The sequence below is a fragment of the Zingiber officinale genome, chromosome 10A (assembly GCF_018446385.1).
Source record: "Zingiber officinale cultivar Zhangliang chromosome 10A, Zo_v1.1, whole genome shotgun sequence".
In the NCBI taxonomy this organism is placed as follows: Eukaryota; Viridiplantae; Streptophyta; class Magnoliopsida; order Zingiberales; family Zingiberaceae; genus Zingiber; species Zingiber officinale.
Window position 1 is genome coordinate 28,673,578 of NC_056004.1, and position 11,660 is coordinate 28,685,237.

The window sequence follows — 11,660 nt, forward strand, 5'->3', positions numbered from 1 at the left end:
CACAACTCAACCAAGAGCACTCGGATTGCTAGGGCACTAGTTGACTACTAATTAGGGTTAACCATCACTAATTTTGTCAACCTTAACCAAGCTTCCAAGCCTTGGTTATATAGGCCACAGGTTGGAAAACTACGCCTACCAGTCAACTGGTGAAAGTGCTAGTTGGCTGACGTATGTAAAGATTCAACCGTTACAACCCAACGACTCAATACCAGTCGACTAGTGAAAGTACCAATCGATTGCTCCACACTAGTTGAGCGAACAGAAGCATTCTGTTTGCTCCTGGTTGACTGCCCAATCAACTATACCAGTCGACTGCTATTTCCATCAATCGACTAGTACCTCGAGTACAGTCTCTCAGCACTCGGACTTTCACCCTTACGACTCACTTGACTCTTCTTCATTGCAGCCTTGACCTCTTGCCTTCAATCCTACTTCTTTTGGCTCTCATCTCTCAGATGCATCCAAGCCCGCAACTCGTTCCAAATGTCATCCTTTGTGTATGCCTCGAAGTCACTTCCCTCGGCCCTTGTCCTTACTGCCTTGTCCACGGTCCCTCGGATGCTACATCCTTCACTGGACCTGAAGCCATCAAGCTGAGTCACATGTGTATCTTGCAAACTTGCACACACACATACACATATCAAATACAAGGGTGAACCTAACTTAAACCCTTTGCCCAAACACCAAAACACATGGTCGCACAGACCATTGGGATTGCCCCAACAATCTCTCTCTTTTTTTATGTTTGGCAATATGTTTAAGTTAGGGAAAACATAATAACAAATAAATATGCTAAAAATAAATGGACTTACGTTGCCAAGGATATACACTTGGACTTACACCGCCGAATGGACTTATATTACCAAGGCTACACACTTGGACTTACACCGCCGAATAGACTTACATTGCCAAGGCTACACACTTGGACTTACACTGCTGAATGGACTTACGTTGTCACGACTACACACTTGGACTACACCATCGAATGGACTTACATTGCCAAGGCTACACACTTGGACTTACACCGCCGAATGGACTTACGTTGCCAAGGCTACATACTTGGACTTACACCGCCGAAACAAAAATGCAAACGTGCATTGGAACCTATCCCAAGGCTCTCCCTACGCCTATGCTCCTCATTGAGCTAGGAATTTTACCACAAGACTATTTAAGAACCTATCACAAGGCTCCCCCTACACCTATGCTACCCATTGAGCTAGGAATTTCATGCAAGACATTTAAGGTTTTCCCAACTAAACCTTACTTCTCCCCCTTTAGATAACATTAAAAAGCTTCCAACAATATCCCAATTGTCGAAAACTTGATCATCAAACTGACCCTAAACTCATATATTTATCCCAATAAATAGCTTACTGACCTAAACTGACCCTACTGAAAACTTGATCCTAAACTGACCCTAAACTGACCCTAAACTCATATATTTATCCCACTAAACCTTACTTCTCCCCCTTTGGATAACATTAAAAAGCTTCCAACAATATTTATCCTAAACTGACCCTAAACTCATATATTTATCCCACTAAACCTTACTTCTCCCCCTTTGGATAACATTAAAAAGCTTCCAACAATATCCCAATTGTCGAAAACTTGATCATCAAACTGACCCTAAACTCATATATTTATCCCCCATGGATCTCATACATCTATACGAGCTGACCTAGTCAAAACCACTACTGAAAAATTATTTCAGGCTGGTATCAGTCGACTGCCACAAGTATCAGTCAACTGATCCTATTGAATTCAACATATAGAACTATTCTATGTTCGAAATACACTGTTACTAGTCAACTGGTAACTGCACCATTCGACTAGCACACTATTTTTAGCCTAAATAACATTCTGAACCCAACTTTAGAAATGCACCAAAATTTCTACAGACATCCAAAAATCTCCAAATTTTGTAGAGAGATCTGTTTTACCCATGTCTAGTTGGGAAAAATATATTCAAAAATGTATCTATCACCAATCCTAAGATTGATACAAAATCCAAAACTAGCTAAATGATTCAATTAAACCTTGACTTAAAATCCTAGCTGGCTTCCTCTTGATGTATTTGCTCATACTAAACTACAATGCATCCCTATCATTGGTTTATATGGCATATATACATCCAAAACTAATTATCATGCAATATGACCCCAATGTCATATTTTTCTTGCATGAAACACAATCAAATTGCGTCAATTCCCTAAGGTTGAGACTCAAATCTGTCTCCAAACCTTTTAGCACATTTCATGACTCAATCTAAACTCCCAAGTAAAACTCACTTGAGATCCATTAGTCATGGGTCCCAAATTGACTCTTTAAGCTCCCCCTAGAGCTCTTAGCCTTAGCCACCTCCCTAGGTAACTCATTCACAATTGCTAGATCACATCGGTGCACCTCCGGTGATACTTGGCCTACAAACCTAACCTTTTTAACCTTGGACACCTTATTCTTGGTTAATTTTTTCTTACCATTAAATGACTTTCCCTTGTCATTTATTGACTTCTACTTGCTATAGTCATATGTAACCCTAGCATAAGACTTTCCCTTAGCCTTGGAGACACTAGATCGGTATCCCAAACTCGATCTATCATTGTTGGGTATTTGGCTACCCAACACCATATCTAACTCCTTAGATCAAACATTGAATCTCTCTAGGGTTTTCTCCAAACGATCAAGCTTTGTCTTCAAAGCTTGATTTTCCCTTTCTAGGTTACTAACTCTAGAATTGACTTATCCACATTGGATATTCCTAGACCTACCCTTCCTAGGCATGTGTCTCTCTTTCTTGGGATTAATGCCTTGGTTCTCCTTAGGTCTACCATTTCTAAATTTATCATGAATGGATCTCCTAGGGTTATGATCTACATTTACCCTATTTTTATCATGATATCTAAAACTAAAAATTTTTATTGCTGCATAGTGATAATCATTATTTTTTCAAGCATGCATGGAAACATAAGAATTTAAATTTGAATTACGATTCAAATTAGGATATACCTCCCTTACCCTTGAAGCTCCCCCTTGACTCGAGCTCCTCTTCTTCTTCTCCCACTTCTTTAGATGTGCTAGCTTCTTAATCTCCCTCTTCTTGGGGCATTTGGTGTGGTAGTGTCCCTTCTCCCCACACATGAAGCATACGATGCGCATTCTCCTCCTTTGGGCTTCTTCATTCCTACAACTCTTGTTATTGTTTAAATTAACTTGAATGAGTTTAGGATTTATCTTCTTCTTATTCAATGGACACCTACTCTTGTAGTGCCCCTTCTCATTGCACCCGAAGCAAGTGATGTGGTCCTTTTGACTTCACTTCGATGGAGATGCTTGCAAGGTTGACTTCCAAGACTTCCTCTTCACTTGTCTTGGACTCTTCTTCAACCCTTGAGGATGTTTCCTCATCCACACTTGTGGATGACATTTCCTCATCCTTCTCCGCCTCTTCGGAAGTTGAGCGCTCGTCACCTTCTGGTTGCTCCTCCTCTACTTGAGTCACCTCATCCCTTTCTTCGGACTTTCCTTCCTCTTGTTCTTGTGTAGCCATAGGTTCTTCCCAAGGAACCTTTTTTATCTTGCACCACAAATCATGGCCGTTCTCGTATTCACCTACATGGCTCATCACATCATTAGGTAAAATATCAATCAAAATAGATATTACCTTATCATTTTCCTTTGATCATGAGGTTTGCTCCTCCGTCCAATGACGTGGTTAGAGTCTCTTCCCTTTCTTGTCTCTTGGGACTTCGAATGGCTCCTTGACCACCATCATGGTGTCCCAATCAGTATTGAAGAAGACCTCTATCATCCAATATGTGATGTCCCATAAGCCTCCTCCTTCAAACTTTGGAGGTGCTATCAAGTCGGCCATCTTCTTGCTTCCTCGGTGATTAGTCCGAAGGAGAGCGTCCTCGCTTTGATATCACTTGTTGGAGATCTTATGTATGGTCGAATAGAAGGGGGGTTGAATAGATGACACCCCCAATAAGTCGCTTCCTACGTATTTTTTAGTTGCGCAGCGAAAATCTAATACTAAATATAAATATGAAAGCTAAACTAAAGACAAGAAGAGAAATGCAAACCGCTAACAGGCTTGTTTACGTGGTTCAGAAATAACTTACTCATACTCCATAGCTGTTCGTAAGGTCGATGATTCCTCAATCCGTCGGTGGATTAATCCCCGAAAACTCCGACTAGCACAATCCTCCTTGTCTGTGGAGAAACCTCACCACAACTCGACCAAGAGCACTCGGATTGCTAGGGCACTAGTTGACTACTAATTAGGGTTAACCACCACTAATTTCATCAACCTTAACCAAGCTTTCAAGCCTTTGGTTATATAGGCCACGGGTTGGAAAACCCCGCCTACCAGTCAACTAGTGAAAGTGTCAGTCGACTGACCTCTATGGAGATTTGACCGGTACAACCCAACGGCTCGATACCAGTCGATTGTTCCATACTGGTCGAGCGAACAGAAGTATTCTGTTCATTCCTAGTCGACTACCCAAATGACTGTACCAGTCGACTGCTATTTCCATCAGTCGACCGATACCCCGAGTACAGTCTCTCAGTACTCGGACCCTCATCCTTACGATTAACTTGACTCTTCTTTGTTGCAGCCTTGACCTCTTGCCTTCAAATGTACTTCCTTTGGCTCTCGTCCCTCAAATGCATCCAAGACTGCGGCTCGTCCCCAATGTCATCCTTCGCGTAAGCCTCAAAGTCGCTTCCCTAGCCCTTGTCCTTGCTGCCTTATCCACGGTCCCTCGGATTCTCCATCTTTCACCTGACTCGAAGTCATCAAGTTGAGTCATATGTGTATCCTGTAAACCTGTACACTCACATACACATATCAAATATAAGGGTGAATCTAACTTAAACGCTTTACCTAAATACCAAAACATATGATCGCACGGACCATTGGGATTACTCGAACATTAAGTGCATGCTCTAGAAGGTTGGTTGCCCGCATTAGGGTTAAAATACAAGATTGTCAGAATTAGAATACAAGATTCAGTGAGCCGGGAAATCCTATTTCAAGTTTTGTATGACGTCTGCAGGGAGCTCCTCTAGAAGCTTCTACCGGTTTAAGAAGTGTGTTGGGGCTCAGTTGCTAAGTAATCGGCTTCTCAAAGTTGCTTGACAACCCCTTCTGCCCCATAAAGGAAGGTCTTATTAATACAAGGGATGAGTTATAGGCAGAAGTCATGGGACTATAGGTAAGCCACTCTCTTGATTTCAAAGTGGTCATCTTCTCCTGCCTTGTAATCTGCCAACTCTATTTGGGATGCTAACAACTTGGATGTAGTCCTCGCTAGTTCAGACTTAGAGGTTGTCAAGTCAAACTTCACAACTTCCAACTCAGTTCGTAGGGACTCTAGCTCTGATTTCTAGGCACCTAGGCGCTTTTGCTGGTCAGACACCAATGAAGTCTTGGATGCTAACTCTGTATCTTTTGTAGCTAACTCATAAGCATGGGTGATTTCTAGTTCCGTTAATTTGTTAGAAAGGCCTTGAGCTTCAGCAATTTTTTTCATCAAAGTCCACCCTTGCCCAAGCTCTCCTTGCTCTTTTTTTTATCAAAGTTTGGCCTTGCTGATACTTAGGGCATCCTCAAGTTGATGGGCTCTTAGTGCCTTGGCATTGGCTAGTTTATGAGCCTTCTGCACTCTCTTTTCCAACTCCCCTAGTATATCAGCAGTTATCTAGGCTCCCTACTGTGCAATGTCATCTTGGATCTGGGCAAGAGCATGAGGCGATTATAGTTCTAATAGCCACTTCCTCAGTGCCTCGTTCACCCATTCCCAATCCACCAAGGCTTGAGTTATGTTCATCCCGATAGCCCAAAATAAGAAGATAGAAAGGCATGATTAGCAGTAATCCAGTTAAAAGAATAACTCAGCAATAACTTATCATGGTTATGTCTTGGGCAAACTCGTTGACCATCCCTATGGTCATGTAGATGTATGCCCAGGTCATCCCATCCTCCCAAACCTCTGCTAGCAAGCCCATCAAACGCACTGAGGGCGAAGCTACCTCCTAGACAACAAACACGTCAAAGGTAGTGGGGGGTCGAAAGTGGCTCTCCAGATGGTGGGATGAGCCCAACGAGGAGGAAGCCCATGCTTGTAGGACGTGCGGATGGGGAGATGATGACTGAAAGCCCGAACAGTAGGAGATCCACTCGACGGGGAAGTTATTATTGAACCCGGTGATTATTTTGGTATGATCAACCTAGTTAAGTTAGGTCCTGTTTTGTTTTAATCCCTATGTCTAAGTGTGCAGGAGATTAGGAGCACAGGAAGTCGAGTGGAAGATGCAGCTAGCGAGAAGGATGACACGGGAAGGGAGCCGATGGGATCGGTGCATCCAAAGGACGAGGAGAACATACGCGACGTTCGAAGGATGAGAAGTCGAAGTGGAAGCCTGCTCGAGGAGAAGGCCGGAAATTGGGTTCAGGTGAGCCCTATTTCGTTTGGTCGCAATCACCCAGGCGACTGGAGCAGCAGAAGAGTGAAAGAAGCTGATGAAGACTGCTGGAGGCGCCCTCAACAAGGGTTGAAGGCGCCTCCAAAGCATTGAATGCGCCGAGGCGCGCCAGCGCCTCCGCCACCTTCAGGCGAAAGGCGCCTCCATAAGCATGGAAGGTGCCCTCCATGAGTATGGAAGGCGTCTTCGGCTAGTTAAAGTAGCCATTTGCAGTGGATAAAGCTTTATCCACTGCGCCTCACTGGAGGCGCCCTCCAAGCCCTTTGGAGGTGCCCTCAAGCTATAGATAGGATTTTCCAGGGACTATAAAAAGAACCCTAGACCTAGGAAATATATATCAACTCTAGTCTTAATTTCCTAGCACATTCCTAAGCTTTTGAAAAGTGTAATAGGCTTCTCCGCCTACACGAAGGAGATCTTTTAGCACTTTCCTTTGCTTTGGATTAATAACCAATTATGTTATAACCAAGTAATTCTTTTGTGTCTTTATTTATTTATTAGTTGCTTAACTTCATTTATATAAGTATGATACTAATCTAAGTTGAAGATCGAGGAAGGGTTTTATTTTTCTATTTCAGACAATTCACCTCCTCTTACCGACCCTACTGCGCCAACAAGTGATATTAAAGCCCAACTGCCTCAAAAGGACTAACCGTTGATTGAAGCATCAAGATCAAGACGATGGCCGGACCAACAATCTATCCACCAAAATTTGAAGAAGAATTTTCGTCATGGAAGAAATACATGGAGGTATTCTTCAAAACTGACTTCGAAATTTTATTAATAATTAAATATGGTTTTGTAGCTCCAACCCCCCCCCCCCAAGGAGAAGAAAAAGAATAATATCAATGGACCAAGAAAGAGCAAGCAGACTTTGTAGCAAACGGACGAGCCAAGTTTCACCCACTCAGTGTACTTCCATCCCATGAAGTAAATCGAATTAGAGATTACAACTGCAAAGGAACTTTGGGAGAAGTTCCTGGAACTGCACGAAGAAACTTTTGAAACAAAGCTTGCGAAACGGGACATGCTCCAGAATCAACTGACAAACCTCCGGATGGAAGAAGGAGAGTCAGTAGCACAACTACATGGAAGACTCAAGGAGCTAATCACCGGATTATCAAACCTCGGAGAAATGGTAACGAATCGGGACGCATAAAGGTATGTATTAAATGCATTCCCAAGAATACCTGAATGGACATCTATAGTAGACTCCTACTATATATCCAAGGATCTCAAGGTAAGTATTTTAGAAAGTCTTTTCTCTACTTTTGAATTACACGAATCTCGTTGTGCAAGACAAAGAAAAGGACCAAGTCAGAACGTTGCCCTAAAGGCAAGAACAAATGATTTAGACTCCAAAGAATCAATTGATGAAAATGAAGCAGCCCTAATGGTAAGGAAGTTCAATAAATTTATTCGATCTAATAAATTTAAATTACAGACAAAGAGGGATTATAGAAACAATACAACTGCAACGAAAAAGGGCACATCAAGGATGACTGCCCAAAATTGAAGAAGAGAAACAAGGAGAAAGATAAGACCAAAAGATCAACATCTTCTAAACACAAGAATCTGAAGGCCACATGAGATGAATCATCATCCTCCGATTTCGAGGTCGAAACTTTCTCCAGACTAGCTTTACTCGCCAACCACCAAATAGAAGATGAAATCAGCTTAGAGATGAGCATCGATGAAGGGGGAGGATCAAAAGAAGAAAGCTGCGATGAAGGGGAAGCATCAGAACATGAGGTAAGTGAGGTACGTGCTCTATCTCCCAAGCAGTCCTTTCAGTTTATTAAAATTCTTTCTAAAGATTTAGTCAAATTAGAAAAAGAAAATACTGAGTTAAAATTAAACTTAGCAAAGACATGTCCCTTAGACTTGTTTAATAATTAAAAATTAGAAAATGACAAATTGAAAAGTCAAATTGAAAGTTTAAAAGAACATGCATGTTTGAAATTAACCAACTTTCAAAAATCAAAATTTAAAAATTATGGTAAAATCAATTTGTATATTAGGAAACACCAGGGATAAATTAGGAAAATTCTAAAAATTTATGTACCCCCCCCCCCCCCCCCAATTTTTTATTAACCTAGTAGGAAGGAACCTATATTGGGTTCCAAAATCATGTTTAAACTAAATTTTTCTCTGGGCTTTCAGAAAAGGAAATTAAATGTTTAATTCTTTAAGAATTTTTGTCTAAAAAGTGGTTAATGATCCAATAACCAAGAAGGTCTAGTACCTCGCTACAACCTGGAAGCTAATTACTGAATTAAATATTTAATTGACAAATTGATAAGCATGTTATATTTATGCTTTTAATAATTGTCAATTGTTTGAACATTTCAAGTAATTTAGCAAAATTATAAATTTTTAACTTTTTTTTAAAACTCAAACTTATTGTTGACCATACTAAAACTCTTTAAGTACCCTATTTTTTTTTATGTGATCAAAGGGGGAGGAATAAGTACAAGTTAGTACAAGTTTAGGGGGAGTTAGGATTTTTAAAACTTTTATCAAATTTTAAATTTTGCTAACTCTATTTTATTAGTCTGAATTTTGATAAATTAATTTGAATTATACTTGATGTTGTAATTTCTTTTATTACAACTTTATGCTTAAAATGTTTGTTTTATAATTTCTTTTATTGCAACTTGTTTGTTATTGCCCTAACTTGAACTTGGGTTGATGGACATCAAAAAAGGAGAGATTGTTGGACCTCGTGGTTATTTTTGTGTGATCAACCAAGTTAAGTTAGGTCCTGTTTTATTTTGATCTCTGTGTCTTAGTGTGCAGGAGCTTAGAAGCACATGAAGTCGAGTGGAAGATGCAGCTAGCGAGAAGGATGGCACGGGAAGAGAGTCGACTGGCTCGGTGCATCCAAGGGACGAGGTGCTGCGGAAGAGTACACGGGTGGACGAGAAGAACATATGCGATGTTCGAGAGACGAGAAGCCGGAGCGGAAGCCTTCTCGAGGAGAAGACCGGAAATTAGATTCGGGTGAGCCCAATTTCTGTTGGCCGCAATCACCCAGGCGACCGGAGTAGCAGAAGAACGAAAGAAGTTGATGAAGACTGCTGGAGGTGCTCTTAACAAGGGTTGAAGGTGCCTCCACCACCTTTAGGTGGAAGGCGCCCTCCATAAGCATGGAGGGTGCCCTCCGTAAGAATGGAAGGCGCCTTCCATGAGTATAGAAGGCACCTTCGGGCAGTCAAAGTAGTCGTTCGCAGCGGATAAAATTTTATCCACTGCGCATCACTGAAGGCACCCTCAAGTTATGGATAAGATTTTCTAGGGGCTATAAAAAAACCCCTGGATGTAGGAAATATGTATCAACTCTAGTCTTAATTTCTTAGCACATTCCTGAGCTTTTGAAAAGTGTAATATGCTTCTCCGCCTACACGAATGAGATCTTTTAGCGCTTTCCTTTGCTTTAGATTAACAACCAACTAGGTTGTAACCAAATAATTCCTTTGTGTCTTTCTTGGAGGAAGGAAGACACAACTAGATTAACAACCACAACTAAGGGTGGAAGGAAGGTAGAGTCGAAGTTGTCCGCTTAGAGGAAGAGGCCAAGGTTCTTTTCCTAGTCGACGTGGGTCGAGGGGAAGGCGCAACCGCCAAAGGCGCTCGTTTGGAAGATGTTTGTCTTGAAGGGCTATGGTAGCGTCGTTTACATTTCACCCTTAGTTGTGCTTCAAAGGGTATCCTTTCTTCTGCACTCGCCGCATCACCAGCGCCACCCTCTCGGCTGTTGGAAGTCGCTCTAGAGGGGTCGGTCGGCTGATTCTCTCACTCAGCTAAGAGGCCTTAGCCTTGCTGTTCCAGCTTGGCATCCTCCAACTGTAGAGATTGGGAAAATAGTGCCCTAAACATGGTTTCCACTACACAAAATAGAAGAGACTTGCTAGCGGATCAGGAGATCGGGCGGTAGCAGGATTCAGGTCTATTCAATCGATCATGAGCCTCCTTGGACTATACTTAAAGGGGAAGCTTGTGATAGGACGTGTTGTGAGTAGGCCTAAGAGCAATGTGAGGTCAATAGTCAAGATGATATGATAGTCAAAGTTAATATGAGATGGTAGTCAAGGTGTACGTAGCATGGCAAACTACTTACCTTCGGGACTTAGCCTACCAGGCTCCCAGCATACCACCGGTTGGCCCAAGTACTGGTCAAACCTTATGGACTTAGCTCCCCACTCTCCAAGGATAGGTCTGCTTATAATATAGTCGATCTGACCTTAGGGATTTGGCTCCCCATTACTCATGAGTGTGGCCCCTAGCATACATCTGCCTGGTCTCAGAACTGGTTGGACTTCCAAAATCGGTTCCCATGGGTATGGCCCCCAGCATACATCCACCCAGCCTCAGAGCTGGTCGGACCTCTAGACTCAGTTTCTCACTACTTATGAGCACAACCCCAACATACATCCGTTCGATCTTAGAGTCGATCAGACTTCCAAACTCAGTTCATCACTACTCATGAGCACAACCCCCGACATACATCCACCTGATCTCATAGATGGTCAGACTTCTAGACTCAGTTCCTCACTACTTTTGGGGGCATCCCCCAACATATATCCGCCTGGCCTCAGAGCTAGTCGGACCACCTCCAGGAGATAGTATTGTTAAATAATCATAACAACTTATCAAAGAATAATAGTTACTCACTAAAGAATATTCCATTACTATGACATATACTCGTAATGGAACCTTCCTTCGTGTGGGGAAGGCTGATGGACATCCTCCATCACCTGACATATTCTGATACCAGACATTCTCTACCGTCTCATTATTGTTGAAGTTATTAGAGGTAGTATAAAAAGAATCCTCTTCTTTGGCCAGGTATGCTCATGCTCTCAAGTTCACTCATGCAAGCACACATACTCACGCATCTACATTACTATTAATCGACGGTTCTGACTTGAGCGTCGGAGTATCTGTACCAGAAACCTCCTCTCTTATTCTCATTCTAACATTTTTGTTTGATCTCTTGGTGGTGCATGTAGAAAGGAGTGCTCGGAGTCATCCCCTTCCAGCTCAGAGCCTTCTCACAGTCAGCAGTAGAGTCACCGCGCCATCTTCTACCGGACCAATATTGCTGGTATTATTTGATTTCTTGACACCTTTAGGCACATTACTGAATTTGGTTGAGACGCTAACAT